General features: G+C 46.2%; 1 protein-coding gene across 2 annotated transcripts in view; it reads left to right on the top strand.

Moving 5' to 3' along the window:
- Positions 1–14,418: 14,418 nt before the first annotated feature.
- HYDIN (HYDIN axonemal central pair apparatus protein) overlaps positions 14,419–20,485 on the top strand; it is a 2,122,366-nt gene continuing 2,116,299 nt past the window's right edge. For both annotated transcript variants that reach the window (XM_069217473.1, XM_069217472.1), the window contains exon 1: positions 14,419–14,667. The gene's annotated coding sequence lies outside the window, so the exon portion shown is untranslated. The remainder of the gene's footprint in view (positions 14,668–20,485) is intronic.

The raw sequence follows: 20,485 nt of genomic DNA on the forward strand, positions 1-20,485 counted from the left end.
ATAAAAAATAGTGGGGTGGTGGCTACCAACCAGTATGGGCCTTGTTTTTGCCCCCCACCCCTACTGGACGCTGCCATGTAAAAAAATCCACAAGACCTAGACACATCTAAAATCTAAACATCTGGGTGATTCCAGGTTGGTGTGCTTCAAATGCACCCCAAACCATTTTCTTACCCACAGTGCCCTGCAAACCTCCAACTTTGCTGAAAATCACACATTTTTCCCATATTTTTGTGATGGAACCTTCCGGAATCTGCAGGAATCCACAAAATTCCTACCACTCAGCAGTGTCTCATCTATACCGATAAAAATTCTGCCCCACTTGTCAGCCTAAAAATGTGTTTTTTCGAACTGCCCTTTTGGACCCGCTTTGGTTCCCCCTCAATTTCTACATGTTTCTGGCTCTTCCCTGTCACAGGCACTTGGCCCACCTACACAAGTGAGGTATAATTTTTACCGGGAGCCTGAGGGGAACGTCGGGTGGTAGGAAATTTGTCCCGGTGCGGTGATTCCACACAGAAATGTGGGAAAAATGTGATTTTTTTAGCTAAATTTGAGGTTTGCTGAGGATTCTGGGTAAGAAAACATTGGGGATCCATGCAGGCCACACCTCCCTGGATTCCCTCGGGTATCTAGTTTTCAGAAATGTTTGGGTTTGGTAGGTTTCCCTACATGACTGCTGAGCCCAGGAACAAAAACGCAGGTAGCCCCCCGCAAAAACAGGTAGTTTAGTATCTGATCATTTGATGTGTTGACATAGTGTTTTGGGGCATATCCTTTTGCGGGCACTAGGCCTACCCACACAAGTGAGGTACCATTTTTATCGGGAGACTTGGGGGAATGCTGGGTGGAAGGAAATTTTTGGCTCCTGTCAGATTTCAGAACTTTCTGTCACCAGAAATGTGAGGAAAAAGTGTTTTTTTGGCCAAATGTTGAGGTTTGCAAAGGATTCTGTGTAACAGAACCTGGTGAGAGCCCCACAAGTCACCCCATCCTGGATTCCCCTAGGTGTCTAGTTTTAAAAAATGCACAGGTTTGGTAGGTTTCCCTAGGTGCCGTCTGGGTTAGAGGCCAAAATCCACAGCTTGGCACTTTGCAAGAAACAGCTCTGTTTTCTTTGGGAATATGTGATGTGTCCATGTTGTGTTTTGTCGCGAGCACTAGGCCTACTCACACAAGTAAGGTACCATTTTTATTGTGAGACTTGGGGGAACGTTGGGTGGAAGGACATTTGTGGCTCCTCTCAGAATCCAGAACTTTCTGTCACCAAAATGTGAGGAAACAGTGGTTTTTTGGCCAACCTTTAAGGTCTGCAAAGGATTCTGGGTAACAGAACCTGGTGAAACCCCCACAAGTCACCCCATCTTGGATCCCCTAGGTGTCTAGTTTTCAGAAATGTGCAGGTACCAGCTGAGCTAGAGGCAAAATCCATAGCTAGGCACTTTGCAAAAAACAGCTCTGTTTTCTTTGGGAAAATGTGATGTGTCCACGTTGTGTTTTGGGGCATTTCCTGTCACAGGTGCTAGGCCTATCCATACAAGTGAGGTACTATTTTTATTGGGAGACTTGGGGGAACGCTGGGTGGAAGAAACTTTGTGACTCCTCTCAGATTCCAAGACTTTCTGTCACCGAAATGTGAGGACAAGTTTTTTATTGGCCACATTTTGAGGTTTGCAAAGGATTCTGGGTAACAGAACCTGGTGAGAGCCCCACAAGTCACCACATCTTGGATTTTCCTATGTGTCTAGTTTTCAAAAATGCACAGGTTTGGTACGTTTTCCTGGGTGCCGGCTGAGCTAGATGCCAGAATCCACAGCTAGGCACTTTCCAAAAAACACATCAGTTTTCTTTGGGAAAATGTGATGTGTTCATGTTGCGTTTCCTGTTGCGGGCATCAGGCCTACTCATGCAAGTGAGGTACCATTTTTATCGGGAGACTTGGGGGAACACAGAATAGCAGAACAAGTGTTATTGCCCCTTGTTTTTTCTCTACATTTTTTCCTTCCAAATGTAAGACCGTGTGTAAAAAAGAAGTCTATTTGGGAAATGCCTTGTAATTCACATGCTAGTATGGGGACCCCAGAATTCAGAGAAGTGAAAATACGCACTGCTTCTCAACACCTTAGCTTGTGCCCATTTTGGAAATACAAAGGTTTCTTTGATACCTATTTTTCACTCTTTATATTTCACCAAATGAATTGCTGTATACCCGGTATAGAATGAAAACCCATTGCAAGGTGGAGCTCCTTTATTGGCTCTGGGTACCTAAGGTTCCTGATGAACCTACAAGCCCTATATATCCCCGCAACCAGAAGAGTCCAGCAGATGTTACAGTATATTGCTTTCAAAAATCTGACATCGCAGGAAAAAGTTGCAGAGTAAAACGTGGTGAAAAATGGCTGTTTTTTTCACCTCAATTTCATTTTTTTTTTATTTCAGCTGTTATTTTCTGTAGAAAAACCTTGTAGGATCTACACAAATGACCCCTTGCTGAATTCAGAATCGTGTCTATTTTTCAGAACTGTTTAGCTTTCCGGGATCCAGCATTGGTTTCACACCCATTTCTGTCACTAACTGGAAGGAGGCTGAAAGCACAAAAATAGTAAAAATGGGGAATGTCCCAGTAAAATAAAAAAATTGTGTTGAAAAAAGTGGTTTTCTGATTCATTTCTGCCTGTTCCTGAAAGCTGGGAAGATGGTGATTTTAGCACCGCAAACCCTTTGTTGATGCCATTTTCAGGGAGAAAACCACAAGCCTTCTTCTGCAGCCCTTTTTCCGTTTTGTTTTTAAAAAAATCTAATTTTCACTGTATTTTGGCTAATTTCTTGGTCTCCTTCAGGGGAACCCACAAACTCTGGGTACCTCTGGAATCCCTAGGATGTTGGCAAAAAGGACGCAAATTTGGCATGAGTAGCTTATGTGCACAAAAAGTTATGAGGGGCTAAGTACGAACTGCCCCAAATAGCCAAAAAAAGGCCTGGCACCTGAGAAGGAAAAGGCCTGGCAGCAAAGGGGTTGAAAGTGAGATTGGGTGATATGAGTCACAGCTGGTCTTAGGTTTGGCTTCTTAGTATATTGCAGTTACAGTCACAGACGATAGATCTAGTGCCTCACAAAATAGGTTCAGGAGATGAGGACCAAGTGTGACAGCATATCTTTTGAAAAATTCAGCAGGGAGGCCATTAGTCCCTGGAGTTTTCCCAGATTTAAGCATCACAGTGGCTGTCCGGATGTCGGTGAGGTCTAGGTGCCCCTCAAGATCCATGCGATCTTCTGCAGAGAGAACTGGGGTTGTCACTGTTGTGAGAAAAATTCCATATCTGGTCAGCTCCTGGGAGCGAACATGCCCTGTAGAACTCTGCATAATATTGGGAGAATTCCCCCACAATTTGGATGTCAGCTGTGTTGGCCTCCCTTGTGGAAGTCGTGATCTTCTCCACCCAGCCATGCCAGCAGCTTGCCCCACTTATCAACAGTATCATAGAGAGTGTGATGGGTGTCCAGCTGACTCTGCCTTATCTCTTCCTGAGCCAATTCCCGGTATTCCATTCGCAGCACCTCAAGTTGCTGACAAGTATGCAGAGTAGGATGACCTCTGTGGGTCACTTCCAGGGTTTGACGCTGGAGCTCAAGTTTTTCAATCCGTTCCACCTTTCACCTTTTCTTATTTGCAAGTATGTTCTGCACTTGGGCCCGAAGAACCGCTTTATATGCTTCCCAGAATGTCAAGGCGGACTCCATAGAGCCCTCATTTGCAGAGACGTACAGCTCCATGTCAATTTGTAGTTCTCTTGCCATGTCCACATGGGGCGTTCAACTTCAAACCCACAGATCCCACTCACTTCTTCTTTCACACTGAGACCCAGAGCAGGAAATGGTCCGAATGACCCCTTGCTCAATATTGTGCCCTGGTTGCTACCCGTACTATGCCTCTGGAAGCAAAAACACAATTGAGCCAGGAAAAGACCCAAAGCACCCAGAAAAGTATGAATAACTTCTCGCACTAGGGTGGCAGCCCTGCCAGAGATCAGTGAGCCCCAACGCAGCCGCTAAGCCGCCAATGGCATGTCACAGGTCCGTATCGCAGCCTGCCTAGAATGATCCAAGTTGGATGCCATAAGGTCATACAAATCTCCTCCTGCAATGTGTACAGAGGAGGGGGCCTTCATAAGTATGCCAACCACCATGTCTATTGTGGGAGCTTGCAATCTGGGGGATGGAAAAACACTAACTAGGGTGATATCCATCCTTCCCCAGAGCCCCTGAATCCTGACGTATGTGCCGTTAGGGGTCAATCCACGTCTGGGTAGGCTGAAATGGAGAGGACTTCCATTTCAGTACAGCCACCCCACACGCTCCAGAGGTAAATCCTGCAAGTGCCAATGTGGTGTAAGCGCCCCTACTAAGAAATGAGCAGTGAACCTCCCTCAAATGTGATTCTTGAAGCAGGACTACATCAGGTCTATGTCTACATATGTATTATGCCACTAATCCCCTCTTTTTTCCTGTGGCCCCAAAACTCATCCCAGGGTGTGTCCCCCGCTTCACCAAGCATAGTTTCTAACAGGAGGCAGGACCAACGGGCCCCCAGGCTGCAGGATTCATGTTGGATTTCCTGGGCCTGGACAGAGCTCAGCAAAGTTACGTCCGGCCTGCTATCTTGCTGGCCACATTCCTCTTGAGTTCTTCATATTGTCAAATTTGACAATAACAAAATCAGTCTTTTGATTACTTTTATACTGTAAAAACTTTACTATATGTCCCATAGCTCCATTTTCAACTCCTGGTTCTACAACCAAATTGCATTGTGAAATGACAAGGCTACTTCTGCAAAGAAATGTCTTTTCAAATCTGACTGTTTGTAAGCCAGATTTCTCCATGTTCAATAATTTTGTAGAGAAGGTGTTTGTTATAGGAATATTCGCTCCATAGGTTTCCAAAGGATCCTTACAAGCTAAATGTATAATTTTGTTGTTTTCCATTGATAATTTTTCCATATTTAAATCACTGTATTCTTTTAGGGTTTGCATCAAACAAACAATGGGTAGTGCTTTCATGAGAAGGCAATGCATACCTTCTCCTGGAGTTTTCAAATGTGGGAATAAAGTGGATCTATTTCTAGTCCGAAGGATTTTTTGGCACTTTCTGTAACAATTCCTAGTCTAATACCTTTACAGATGTTCCCATATTCTTCATCAGTTGCATTAATTTAGAAACCATACTAACCTCATCTATAATCAAAATGTATAGTTGTTTTAGAACTGTTCGAAGTTCTTGTGAGGTATCACAATTTAATTTCAAGTATTCCACTTCATTATTATGTTTCACTGATAGTAATGTTCTACCTCTAATATTATGTGACGCTAATCCAGTTGGCGCAGTAACAACCCAAGATAAGTTTGATTTGGTTAATTTGTGAAGGTAAGCTGTTATAACTTTTATAACAAAACTTTTGCCAATACCAGCCTGGTTTGAGATATATTTTAATAAAGGCGGCAAATCAGAAAATAGACATAACCATGTTCATATGTTTGAAGATGATACTGTGCTGCGACGAACTGGACTTCATTTGTCTTATGAAAACAGGTCACAAATACCTTGGTGGAGGGGGGCATGTATTATGTTATGAGCGTTTTGTTAATTTTGCATTAAACTAAACCCTTTAAAAAAACATGTTCAACACTTGTTTCAATTTCCTCAAATATGTCAGACTGATCACTATATAATTGTGATAAGAGGTACTTAAAGTTTTCTCCGTCTTATTAATTTCACTTGTAGGAAGTTCAACCTCACCCATAGCAATTGTTCCTTCATTAACAATATTTGGTTCATCAAGTAGGTCTGCAGGTGTTATATTTGAAAGGTTATTGGTGCTTGAAGTATTGAATAGTATATCTGACTGGATTTTATTCATGTAAAATTTCTTGGTTCAACAATTCAACATAAATCTTGAAATCTAACATTATAATATAGGGCCTTTAGTCATAAAAAGCTTCCTTATAAGATATAAATGTTCCAATCAATTCTTCCTCTTTTTGCCATGGTTTAAAATGCTGTAACAGTGCCAATAAGTAAAATGTTATGCTTTCAGGATTATCATATGTATGTTTCTTGTAATTAATTAGTGTAGGTTTAGAATGACGTATTAAGCAGCTATTTGTTCGATTCACATTACATTTTTCTGTATTAACATCCTCAACAACATTTTTCATGTAAATATAAAATTGAGGTACTTCATACAGGGATAACTGTTCCAAAAAAGAGCTTCTGTTAGGGTAGTAAGTGCTTATTCAGTTTGTTTTGACAATGTCCTTGTTTTCAGGATCAAAGTGAGCAAAATATTCAATTTCTGATAAACTTATTTAAACTCATCTGTGCAAGACGCTAATCCTAAACTTAGCCATGCAATGGCCAGAGATTTAACATGCAAACCAACAGAGGTTAAACGGTCACATGCCTCATAACTGCTAACCTCTCTATCAGATAGCATTTGAAGGCTAAATTAATACAGTCTTGTAGATAAAGATTGCTCAGACGATATTTCTTCCCATACTTCCTTCATATCAGTTTCCTCAGCTTTAGTGATAGATATGAAGTCACATACTGGGCAGCAGCAGTTGAATTATCAGCAACAAAATGGATATCGATATTAGCTTTCCACATATGCAGTATTACAGGCTGTAGTCATTTATCTGCTGTGATGCGTGTCTTTTTAAAAAATGATGGCCCTCATTATGAACACGGTGGGAAAGACCGCACCGCTGGTGGTGGCAGTAACTACAACCAACAGGCTGGCGGTCTGTCCCGCCAAATAATGAAGCACATGAAAAACAGGCAGCCTGAAGAGGAGTGCCGACAACGACGGAATAGGCCGCCCACAGGCCGACAGAAAGGCCCAACCTGCCCAACAAATAATGAAGCATTAGAACGCTATCAGTTCCGGGGCGGGAACCACTGCCACGCAAAGCCAGACGAAAACAAACCAAATAAAATGAAACACTCACCGGAGGCTCACACAACACGCCGAAGCAGACATGGCGAGAGAGTTGCAAATCATGCCAGTCCTGCTCCTTGCCATATACCTTCACGACCGAGACCGCCGATGAAGACAATGATGGTAAGTACCGCAACCTACTAAACAAGGAAAGAAAGGGCACAGTTTTATACCCACCCACTCCACGCACCCACAACCCCTCACAACAGCACAAGCCATACACATCAGAGCCAGAGGTACTTACCCGACACAAGGCAAATTAAACCCTACCCAAAGCACAAACATGTGCACAACCCCCCCACAATGAAACGAGTAACCATGGATCCAGAGTGTGCCAACAATAACACTGGCCACGCAAACTTTAATAACGCACCAGGAGCAACAGAACATCCACATTAGGCCAATGGCCAGTACATAGCTGAAAGGCTGATGGGCCCAAATGGCCCCAACTTGACTCCCACATGTGCACATGGTACTCCACCATAAAAGGGCATCAATGGGGCTGCCAGGCACCTCAGGGAACAGGGGCAGGGGGTGGTGGGGCTGGGGACTTATGTCTGGGGGGTCTTGGGCTTACATTTGGGAGGTGTAGGGGGTTTGGTTTTTGTTTTAGAAGGTGGGGGAGCAGGCTTTGACTGGGGTAAGTCAGATGTACCAGCACGGGGCCTCTTGCTCACAGGGGAAGGTGCACGTGAATGTGAAGGGCGGGCTTGGACGTGGGAGTAGTGGACAGGGCAAGGAGGTGGGCACGTTTAGGGATGAGACTGGGTGGGCCGGTGGGTTCAAAAAGGTCTTCACGGGATAGGAAAAGTTTCTTAGGGGAAATCGGGGTGGACCTGGAGAAAGGTGTGGAAGTGGAGGTAGAGGGAGTGGTCGTAACAGATGTAGGTGTGCGTGGCGTGGATGCAGGTGACTGTACAGTATGCTGAGATGTGGTGGATGTGTGTTGGGTGGGTGTCTGGGAACCTTTGAGTGCCTTGGGAGGAGGGGGGTGGACACAGTGGGACAAGACAGGCTGCCAGTGTAAATGGATGTTGTCTGGGTGTCTGCAAGTTTGGTGAGTGTGCTGCAAGTGGTACTCAGAGTCAGTGTGGTGAGTCAGGTGTGGTGTCTGGGGTGCATGACTGGATGTCTGATGTTGTGGTGACTGCAAGAATGGGTCCAGAAACAGTGAATGAAGGTGCACTGCCTGTGAGTGTGCATGTAGAGGTGACAGACAGGGAGGTGGGAGAGATGGACACACTGGGGGAAGTAGATGTTGTTGTGTGTGCCTTTGTATGTTGGCTGTGTGTATGCCTGTGGTGGGAAGTGTGATGCTTGTGTTTCTCTGTGTGCTTCTTGTGTGTTGAGGTGTGTGCATGTCTGTCAGAATGTGTGCTTGGGATGGGTGAAGGGAGTGGGGAGCTGGAAGGTGTGGAGGTGCTGGGAGGGGGGACGGAAAGACCAGGGACACTGGCTGCCGTCAAAGAGGAGGCCAGAGCCTGAAAAGATCTCTGTAGGCCAGAGAGGGCACTGTGAATGCCATCCAGGTAGGCATTGGTCTGCTGCACCTGTGATGCTAGCCCCTGGATGGCATTGACGATGGTTGTCTGCCCTACAGAGATGGTCCTCAGGAGGTCAATAGCCTCCTCTGTGAGGGCAGCAGGGCTGACTGGGGTAGGGGTGAGGTGCCTGGAGCGAAGGAGACTGGGTGAGCGGGCACGGGCAACTGGGTGGGGAGCAACTGGGAGGGCGGTGATGGTATGTGGGGTGGTGGATGATGACATAGAATGGGTGGGCCCACTAGGGTCTGCCACCACCAGGAGCTCCCATCTGAGGAGGTGTCAGAATCACTCCATTCAGTTGTAGTTGCCTGCCCTATGGTACTCCCCTCGCCCTCCAACCCACTGGTCCCCTTAGCGTCGCTCGACTCTGCCTCCTTGGAACCGTGGGCCGCTGCATCCGCACTCGCCAGTGCCACTGCTCCCTCGCCAGATGATGCTGATGTACACAGACAACACAGGAGAACAGGGGTGGGGAGACAAAACAGGAGAGACAATTGTAATTAGCTGAATGGATGTACATAACTGGTTCACACATACTCCCACCCAGCAAATATAACACCATCCAGCACCTACAGCTATACTCTTGGCTATGCCCCTGACTATTGGCCACAACCCTGGTATACATCCATCTCCAACATCACAGAAGGACCTGAAGAACTGCAGACCTGCCCCTTATCAACTAACTGCCCATGGGGCCCACTATGCCTAATGACATCTGTCAGAGTCCCTGCCACTAGACAGCATCCCTACCACAGCACCCTCGGACATCCGTCAAGGAGGCATACAATGGTCTCTGTACTCACCCCCTTGTGTTTGCTGTGCAGCTTTCAAGCGCCCATCCAAGTCTGGATACGCCACCGCCAGAATGTGGCGCATTAGGGGGGGTCAGTGCCCGACTGGCACCCCTTCCTCGTTGGGAGGACTTCCCCAGCTGGGCCTCACAGGTCTTCCTGGCCCAGTGCCGCAGGTCCCCCCACCGCTTCCTGCAGTGGATGCTTCAGCGGTTGTAGACCCCCAGGTTCCACACCTCCCTGGCGATGGCCTGCTATAGTCCCCTCTTCTGATGGGCACTGACCTATAGGGGACACAGAGAAAAATTACTCAGAGGTCAGACAACGCCCATTTGATACAGCTGGCTATACATCCCCTTTCGGACGGACACTTAAAACAGCATTACAGCACCTCACACATGCAGTATGTCATGCACTCCACGGCTGTACAGTGTCAAATCATGCACACTTGTTTACAGCCATCTACCTCAATTTCACACATCCATGCACCCCAATCCGCCTACTCACCTGTACCCCTGGTCGACCATAGAGTTTGCGCACAGGGGTAGGACCCTGTCCACCAGCTTCTCCAGTTCCTTGGTGGTGAAGGCCGGGGCCCTTTCTCCTGCCACTCGTGCCATTTCCAGGACCAGGGTCAGGACACAGCAGCACACTCAGTGGAGTACTTGCATGCACGTAATCCGGGAGTCAAATGAAGTTGGGGTGACGAGATAGCGTACGCTCCGCGGCGGTGTGCACCGTCACCGCTGGTGGGGATCTTTATAGGCCCATATTCCCCATTGACAACCATGTTAACCAATGAATGAGTGCACGCCGGTGAACACCGCCTATGCCATTACGACAATCGCTAGCGCTATGAGGTCACTTCCACTGCTACATATCTGGATTACTGGGGGCAGACATTTTGCACACTACTACGCAGTTATTAATTTCTCATTGGCCCCATGCAGGCCCTATGGACCCCATTCCCCAAATGCATGGACAAACAAATATTTACTCACCACAACAGTCCAGATGTATCAGTGAGGACATGTCACTCCAGTTCAACGTCCTACAATGCATATGTGTCATCGACTTGTTTGCCAGAGGTGATGAATATTCAACAAGTTGTGAAGATGAATATGTGTCCCTCACATGTGTTCTCCACTCCTCCTAGGTACAGACCCAAGCGGCGAGGGAGGGCCCCATGGGTGCACAGACCACTTGTTGATTTGGAGACCATGGTGGAACGCCACATCATTATCAATTACAGACTCACTTATTCTACTATTCATGATTTTTGTGCATTACTGGATCCAGCACTGAGACCGGCTAATCGTAATCAGCATGCCATCCCTACTGAGGTGCAAGTGCTCTCTGCACTCCATTTCCTGGCGTCGGGCTTATTTCAGGTGACAGTGGGCATGGTGTAGGGTTCTCACAGCCAATGTTCTGCCTCATACTGTCCAGATTCCTGAATTCATTTGTACGACACCTGCAGTCATATGTGAGGTTTCCCCAAAGTGCTGAACTCCCTGCCATCAAGTCAGACTTTTATGCCTTTGCCAATATCCCTCATGTGATTGGTGCCATCGATGGCACCCACATAGCTCTCATCCCCCCAAGAGTAAGTGAACAGGTGTACAGAAACAGGAAGAACTTTCACTCTATGAACATTCAGTTGGTGTGTACTGCAGACCAGTACATCTCACATGTGAATGCCATGTTCCCTGGATTAGTCCATGATTCCTTTGTGCTGAGGAACAGCAGTGTGCCACACATGATGGAACAACTACAAGGGGACAGAGGATGGATCATAGGTAAGTGTGTCTGACACATTTTCTACACATAACTGACAGCCAGCCCGCCTGCAACTGAGGGTTGTTAGTTACAGTCCTGTTTTGCCCACTTTTTGCAGGTGATTCTGGCTACCCCAACATGCATTGGCTCCTGACACTAATGAGGAATCCGAGGACAGATGCAGAGAGGAATTACAATGAGGCCCATGGACATACTAGGAGGGTAATAGAGCGCATCTAGTAGAGCGTCAGTAATAGAGGTACACACGTGTCTTTGCTATAGTGGTTTATTATAGTAAAGTAGAGTTTGACAGTCTCTTAATCGTTTTATCCTTGGTGTGTCTTGGCTCTTTGTCTTTGCCTTCTACTTTAATCTTCGAGCTTTTCTCCTCTGTTTGTTCTTCCTTTATCCAGGTCCAACTCAGGAGGAGCATGTAAAGAAAAGAAGAACACAGGGGATTGGTAAGTATATTCTCCTTTTGTTCCATGTTCCTTTTCTTTCTTGTTATCTCTTGCTTTTCTCTCTACCTTTTTTTTCTGGTGCTGGTCTTTCTTTACTTTTCTCTCTGCTACACTTCTATTCCTGTAAGTTTTCTTAACTTCCTGTTGTGCTTCTTTCTCTTTCTCTTCTCTTTTCGCTTTTCTTTCTGTCTTGCTTTCACCTACGGTGTTTGCACCTTATACCAGGTCCATGCAACCCCTATTAGTGAATGAAGACAGTGTCTAGGAAGCCAGGGATCTCTAATGGTGGCTGTGGTGAGCAGCCACGACTTATCTAGGAGTAGTGTACAGCACTTGCAATACCACAGCAGTCACACAGCAACTTATCACACCTGAAAGGAACCACACAGCGTTACAAAAATACAGGTACGTTATTACAGTAGCACTGAACTAGATTACTTATAGGTAGTCCCCCAACTGGAGGTAAGTACACACATTATATATACACACAGTAATAGTTAGGAATTAGCATAAGAAACAACAACATTGGTATAATAGCCGAAAATGGCTAGGCCCCAAGGGGAGGGCCAAACCATATACTAAAATAGAGGAATGCGAAGTGAGTCCTCCACCCAAGGTTGTGGAGTAGTTAGAGGGGAGTTGGGAGAACTCAAGACCCCAAGAGGTGAGTACCTAGGTGACTGCCAGCGACCAGGAGAGCAGAGGTAAGTTACCTCTTCTTCCCAAAGACTCACAAGGGGACTTGGAAGAGGAAGATTGCAAGACCAGGACCAGTCCAGTGGAAGCCAATGGTGGATTCCCAAAGAGGAGGACCTACAAAAGAAGGGGACAGAGTCCAGTCCACACATGAGTTTCCAGGTAGGACAGGAGCCACTACCCACCCTTCTGTGGATGAAGATGTGGGTCGATGAGGGAAGATGAAGATTAGCTGTGAGGCCCAGGAGCTGCAGAGAGGTCCTTGGAGTCATGCAGATGATGTCCCAAGTCGGTCACCAGGTCGCAGATGGTCAGTAGTCAGGAGGACCACCAACAAGCCTTGACAAATGCCGGTTGGAGCAAAAGAAGATTTGCAATGAAAAAGAGGACCAGCAAGGTCCAGGGGACTCGACCCTTGGAGGGGATGTCCGGGCTGACCCTCTGTAGTCGGGAGAGTCAGCAGAAGCAGTCACTGCCCCCACAGGCAACCCACTGGCAGCAGGCACAGTAGGTTGCAATGAGGTCCAGGCAGCACACCTGGAGAGGAGCCCCACGTCACTGGTGCAGCAGAGGAGAGACTGTACTTGCAAGGATAAAGTGCTGGAGGATGGAGCTACTTGGAGCCTGAAGACCCCTTGGAACGAGAGTCAACAAGCCTTGGTTGTTGCAAGAGTCACAGCTGCACAGGGGTACTGTCCTGCAAGGAGAGGCAAGGGCTCACCATCTCCCAAGTTGGACAGCAGGTAGAGAAGACCAAGGGGACCACTCAGACCCACCACCTGTGCTGGAGATTCTTCCTGGAGCCGGATGGCAGAAGATCCCGGCAGCCGGTCATCATTGTCTTAGTTTGCCTGTGGTTGCAGGGGAGTGAGTGCTTCACTCCAAGAAAGATTCCTTTTTGCTTCTTTGGTGCAGCTGAAGTCTTGCCGATCCCAGAAGATTCTCAGTCGTGGAATTGTTGCAAATGCTGGAAGAAGCCGGTAAAACAATGTTACAAGGCGAGGTCGTCTCATTAGTTGCAGGCTTGTTTGGTTCCTGTGAAGTCCAGCAGCGGTTTCAGTGGCCAGGAACAGAAGAGGTCTTGCAGAGGAGTCGTGGTGGAGTCTTGCATGCTGAATTTGGGGACCTACCCATAAGGGAGTCCCTAAATAGCCCTAACAGAGGGTCACTGCAGGGTGGAAACCTATCAGAGGGGTCACTGACATCAGTCACCTGTCCTGACCAACCAGATGCTCCCAGGGGCCTCTGCACATCTTGCTTTCAAGATGACAGAATCAAGTGGCCACCTGGAGGAGCTCTGGGCTCCACCTCTGGAATGGTGATGGACAGGGGAATAGTCACTCCCTTTTCCGTTGTGTGCTTTCGCGCCAGAGCAGGGACCTGCGGTCCCTGGACTGGAGCAAACCGAATTATGCAAGGAGGGCACCAAATATGCCCTTCAAAGCAAGCCTGTGGCACGGGGAGGCTACCCCTTCCCAGCCTTGTAACACCTATTTCCAAGGGAGAGGGTGTTGCCTCCCTCTCCTACAGGAAATTCTTTGTTTTGCTTTCCCCTGCTTGAGTTGGTCAAGCAGCAAGAGGGCAGAAACCTGTCTGAGGGGCTGCAGCAGCGTGGGCTGCCCGCAAACCATGAAAGACTGATAGAAGCAATACTGGGGAGGTCTATTGGTCACTGTGACACACAAGCAGACCCCGGCACCAAAGGCACAGCTAACACCTGACGGTGCCGGGCGGCACAAAAATGTCCGTTCCATATATTCTTTAGTGTACAGAACAATAATTAAGCATCAGCGGGTGGTAAACACCGAAATTGCCAATTGCAGATGGATAATAGGGAAATTCGCCATTCCGCCGAAGCCTAATTCTGAGAACAAATGTTCAACAATGCTTCAACGACTCATCGTGGTATAAATGCATTTACAAAGAGGCAGCTGAAAATAGTTCACAGCGATTAAAGGTTAATTTTACATGTATGTTGGTCTGCATTGCGATGTTTTATTTAAACTTTATTTTGACAATTGCAGGTTCCAAACACTAGTATCGTGGCGTCTGTTCAATGACAGCGTTGTGGTAAAAAAAACAAAAAAAAAAAACACAAGAGTCATAAAGCGCAGGTGAGACTAGAAGCACCAAACTTTGTACACCTCCTCACCCAACCACGCCCTCTGTTGCCATGGGGTCAACCGGACACAGGCCGGCCAATCAGCGAGCTCCTTGTTTGGGTGCGCGGTGTCCGGCTGCCATGGTAACGCACAGCAACTGTGTATGATTGTGGAGAAAATCTTACGGCGGGAGTAGGAGCGCGTGGATCAAGGAAAGCGGCCCCTGTCCCAGAAAGTCTCGGGAAGCGCAAGCCGCACGTTACAGGAAAAGCAACGGTCGGCAGGACTGTGGATACCATGTGAGTGCTATCTACAGGTGCATTAGCTTACTAAAACTCACTGTTATGTCGTTGGTTACGTTTATATTTTAATCGGAAACTCTCGTCTGCATTTACTTCCTACCACTCGGCGCATCCTGCCTCAACGTGTGTCTGTCACTTCGCATCAGTGTGGAATGGTGTCGAGAGGAAGTGTCTTTGGACGTGTGCTTGCGTGGGCAACGACGTTCATTGTGCTTTAGGACGCGTCCCATTATACTTAGGTGGAAGCCCGGCTACAAGTTAAATCATGCAGTAGCGAGCCACCTCCCACCGTAAAAGATAGCCCTACATTGGAGAGAAAGCATGGTAACTTGTTACTAAGGCCACGCGCTGTACATTTCCTAACTAAAAACAGTATGCCGAAGTGATGAGGAATGACAAGGTTTGGAATACAATGTTCGCAAGATGAAAAGGTTTAATACTGATTCGCATTACATTCTTTTAGTCAAACGAGGACGACGGCAAAAAACAAAGGCATAGGACACCTGATCGGTACACCCAGACCCCACTCTCAAGCCAAGAATGCATTTATTTGGGGGAGGGAGGTGGGCACTCTTCCTGAAATTTCGCCCCTGTGTGCGAGGCTCCCCATTTTAAAATCTCACTGAAGAGAGTTTGTTTTACATACCTGCTTACTTGCAAGAGCACCCCACTCCAAGTGGTCCCCCTGCTTTAGAGAACACTCTTTTGTATGACTGTAACGCACCAGAGAGAGCACCCACAGCTGTCAAGTGACCACAGGCAATTGTATGACACTTTCGACCAGTCCTAGCTTTTCAGTTGCACGTTGCATTTTGGGACTTGGATTTTTGCATTTAACATTCAAAGTTCCCAGCGCATAAAATTGTGTTTCTTTAAAAATCCGGATTGGCAAAAATTGTTTAAAATTCTTTGGGGTTAGGTAGTAGCAATGCACCTCTATTACAAACCAAGAAGTAAGGGACGTCCCAATATATAATAACCTCCGTATTGCGAATCTAATCTTACTATGAATTGTAACCTTACTATGAATTTTGTAATTTCTGGGACAAAACCCCTTTATAAACTTCTCTTTTACTGTAGAGAGTAGTCTCGCCATTAGAAAAACCATGTCCCCAGCTAAATAAGTACTTGTTGGAATTTTTGGCAAGCTATTTACATTCCATATAAGGTTTGCGTTACACCACTGTGGCTGCCTGCTCCAACTGCTTTCGAAAATACTGTGGACACTCACATTAAACATTGAGTTTGATAACCTATCTGTAATAGGCTTTTTGGGTAAACGTTTAAAGTGAAGTTGCTGTGGTGAATTGAATGATTTTGTAACTCCTATCTAGAACTCGATGGAAAGGAGACCACCAGGCCCATGCATCATACCCATCATCGGGGCCTTACCTACTCTTGACTTACAAATGTCACTTGCTCTTCAACGTTACTGTGGTGCGCTGTTTCTGTGAAGTCCTTTTTTTATTTTCATTTATGACTTTGCCTAGGTGCCTATAAACAATTTTTTTAATTATTTTTCATAATAGGAAAATGAAGATTACTACATGATAAACTAAAGTTGCAAATACTCTGCTGGAATACGTCTAACTTAACCTCATCCGATTTAAATCCATCTGGACATGTGGCACTAATAAATATATGATATACCTTTTATTGCATAATTTATAAAAATAGTTGCAGCCAGCAATTTACATAAATGGTAAAATTGGTAGGCCGGAAACAACCAACGGTATTTGTAGCTCACACAGAATAAAAACAACAGACCTTAGCCAAGGTATAGGAAGTCCACTTAAAAGGATGGTTGTTTCATCCGGGGTGATGATTACTTAAAAACTGCCTCTCGCATTTCGTGCTGTCCGTAATGTTCTGTATCTAGGCTGAACGAGAGAGTACAGCGAAGGAGGTTGTTTAATCTTGAACTGAATATATCCCTCAGTTTCCAGAGTTTGGTAACGCATGCTTTAAAAGGAGTTCTGCTTTTAATATACATTTTGCTACACATGTCGTGAGCTGAGGTGTCAATCCTTTGAGACAGAACAAGATGGATTGTTTGCATGATCAAATGTTATTTACGTTGAACATGTTTTTTGAGGAACGTTTTGCGCCACAGTGACAGTGCAGGGCATATGCATAGAGGCTGTAGAAAGTCTTCCTGATGGTATGTATATAGCCTGCATTTCCCGTTTTGTGAGGGATTGCGCCATTTTGGAACCATGACAAGTGAGGGGAGAAGACCCAACCTGGCATCCAGCACCTTTATTTATAGGAATTTGTTTATAGTCATCCGTGAGTGGGACCGTGACCTGGGGTTGTCTTTGCCCTTGCTCCACGATAGCTGTTTGATTTGCTTATTTATTAGCTTCTTAAATGTTTTATCTGGTAAGGACTTTTGCCACAGCTCTTCTGCCTGAAGTTGCTTGATCGCTAAGGCGTTTTAGTGTTTTTAGTGTGTTTGGGGGTGCTTGTGTTAATAGGCATATTTGAGGATAACTCCATTCTATACCAGGGCTTGGTCTTGTAACCTGAATTCCAGTCTGATTTGTGCTGGTGAGGAGCTATGTGGTAGGCTGAAGAGAAGTGAGAAAACATTACTCTGGGCGATGTTCAAGAAATAATTAAACTTGCTGTATGTAAGGGAGGGCAGGAACTTTGCTCTGATCACCGTGAGGAGCGGCCTCCAGGTTGGACTTTGCAGCTCCGTCAATAGTTTTTGAAGTGCTGCAAGTTGTGATGCCACTCTGGCTTTCAGGGTGTTTAAATGCAGGTGGTGAGACCACCTTTCCTGCAACCAGACTCAAAATATTCATAGCTGTTGCTTCTGCCCACAACCTGGTTTCCACAGAGTTGCTGCTTTTTCTTTATTATGCACTTGCCGAAGATAACTACCATGGTTTTCTCCAAGTTTAACAGCAACTTGTTGGATTTGCAGTACTGATCCAGGGTGTTTAGCAGTTTTTGCAGCCTTGTGCCTGATAGGTTCAAGAGACCAATGTCATCTGCATAAAGAAGTGCTGTTAGAAGTTGGTAGCCTAATTTGGGGGGATGGGAACTCGCAGAGTTCAGATGTGCACACAGGTCTGCAAGATATAGGTTGAATAACTGGGCTAGGAGCATCCTTGCTTTGCTCAGCTTACTATCGGAATTTTTGCAGAGACTCTTCCATTGCAGCCAACTTTTACCCTGGCTCAGTTGTCAGAATATAAGAGCTGAATTCCTTTTAGCAAGTTTGGTGGAATATTGAGTTCCACTAATTTTTTCCAACATCTGTGCCATTCCACAGAGTCGACTGCTTTAGAAAGGTCCACAAAGCTGGTGTACAAGGCCATTTTCTTTTTTGTATATTTTTCCGTCAGCAATGCTAGTGCTATCAGGTTGTCAGTGGTGCATGATTGGTTCAGTGGAATTAGGTTTTGTATGGTAGCCTAGTCTTTTATCTCAACTAGTAAGCACTCTGCTAATATTTTGCATCAGTGTCAAGGAGGGCGATCAGCGATAGCTGTCAGGGTTCCCATACAGTCCTTTCTTGTAAATTGGATGGAGAATTGCCCCTCTCCAGGAGTTGGGGATTTTATTTTCTGTGAAGCAAGAGGTGAACAGATTACTAAATTGGTTTGACCAAAATTACAGCTCATGTTTTAAGACCCCAGTCAGGAGGCCATTCGGGCTGGGGGCCCCATTGGCCCTGCAGTGCCTAAGGTGTTCTTTGATCTGTTGTACTTCGAAGGTTAAGTGATTTGGGTAGTGGTTTAAGCACAGGTTGCTTTCCACCGCTTCCTGAAAATCATATAGTTTAGAAATGTACCCAATCCACTTTGCTTCAGGCACGGTGTTGCTTAAGGTCCCTACCGCCCGACGTTCCAGTTGGTTGACGATGGACCAAAGAGGGCAGCTGTTCTTTTGTTTGCAGGCCTCCATGACTTTGATCCATTCCTGCTCTCAGTGTACCTGCCTTGCTTCCCAGAATGCCTTCCTGTATTTCTTTTTTAAAGCTTGGAAGGAACCGTGTTGTCTGGTGTCTGTGTTGTTTCTTTAGAGTTTTGACAGCTTTGTTGAGCTGTTGCCTTTGTTGCGTTAGAGATTGTGTGAACCATTGTTTGTTTTTTGTTTTGTGGGGGTCCGAGCCTGTGCAATTGTAAGGGAGCTAGCTGGTTACTTAGTGAGGTTAGCATTGCTTCCCACCTGATGATTATATCCAGCTCGGTCCCTGGGTTGGGTGATAAGCTCGATTTCCAAGCCTCATATTTTCCCATGCACAGGTTTGACCATCTTATTCGGTGGAGATGGCTACTTGGGTCCTGTGCCCCTATGTGTGCGTTTGTGCCATGTTAAGATTGTTGTTCGTGATTTCCATGACTTGCAGATCACTTTCGTTTCTTACTTCTATGCTAAAAACATGAATATATTTGGAGAATGTTATGGATGTAAATGTGTAATCCAAGGTGCTAGCTGATTTGTTTGATATATGCGTTGGATTCATTGGGCTGTCTGTGGGGAAACAACTGTTCAAGGCCCTCAATGGGTGGGTGATCACATTTGTCCATGTTGCTTTGGTGTGATAATTGCGGTGGAATGCCCAGGCATTGATCAAAGGCTCCTTCTCTGGTACTACTGTACCTATATTTGGCCATATTTAGGTTGAAATCGCCTGTGATTAGCCAGGATGCTCTCCCGTACGAGGCATTTAGAGATTGCAGTTCGTTTTCCCTACTGTCTAATAACTGCAGTTTGTGGGTTGAATTGGCGTTGAAATAGATATTTAATATTATGACAAGGTTGATTCCTGGTCTAAAAGCCAGTTTTCAGTGAAGGCGGCAAACATATGGCCAGGAAGGTGGTCGATTTTCCTTGCCTTTAATGATTTACTTGTGGTTATATAGGTGGAAAGGGCTCCCTTGGGGTGCCTTTGCTTCTTGCTGTTGCTAAGCTAAAGAATTCTTGGAATCCAGCTAACGGATTTTCCTCCACACACCAAGTTTTGTGTAGGCAACCGCGGGAGCCACATACGCCGCAGAAACTCCCCTGACCCATCTTCTGGGTCTGGAGCACCAGCCCTTGATACTCTCTGCAGATGTTCAACCAACACCCGAAGGATATCCTTGCGATTGGTAATCGTCTCACCTTTGGCATTCCTTATATGCCCGAAGGAGAGGCATCTCCACCTCCCTTTTTAGGATCCACGCCAATAATTTCCCAGATTTACTCCCTTCCCTGTGCAAGCGCTGCCTGTATGCTGTAAGTGTTACCCTGCTTAGCGTGTACCAGCAGTTGTTAACTGACTTATATAACCTGAGTTGCTCCCTTTCAGCCTCTCTTGTGGTCGGTGTCTGATGTTGCAGAACTGCCAATTTATCCTCTGAACTAGTGAGTTCTTGTTCCATTTGTTTGCGTATCCCACAAGTAGTGCCTATGCAGACCCCCACCCCACCACGGCCTTCAAGGCCTCCACCTTGTCCCGGCACCTGCATCAGTCAGAAAATCCACAGGCATACACCAACTGCGTGCTAATCCAGTATTATCGGCTCCCCACTGCAGCTGCATCAACACCGGTGCATGATCAGATAAAAACCTACCCAGGTGCTTGATATCCAGAACCTGTGAGAAGTTCAGTCCACCCAGAAGAAACCAATCTAGCCGACTGTACGTGTTGTGTGTCTTAGAATGACAGGTGAACTCCCTACCCTCCGGGTGTAGTTCCCTTCATCCGTCCCACAGCCCTAAGTTACTCATAACTTCCGCAATGGGTCTCACTATCAACGGTTTAGTCCCAATCTTGGTTGGGCGACGTTCCTTTTCACCATCCAAAATACTATTG

This window comes from Pleurodeles waltl, chromosome 12 (assembly GCF_031143425.1).
Source record: "Pleurodeles waltl isolate 20211129_DDA chromosome 12, aPleWal1.hap1.20221129, whole genome shotgun sequence".
Taxonomy (NCBI): Eukaryota; Metazoa; Chordata; class Amphibia; order Caudata; family Salamandridae; genus Pleurodeles; species Pleurodeles waltl.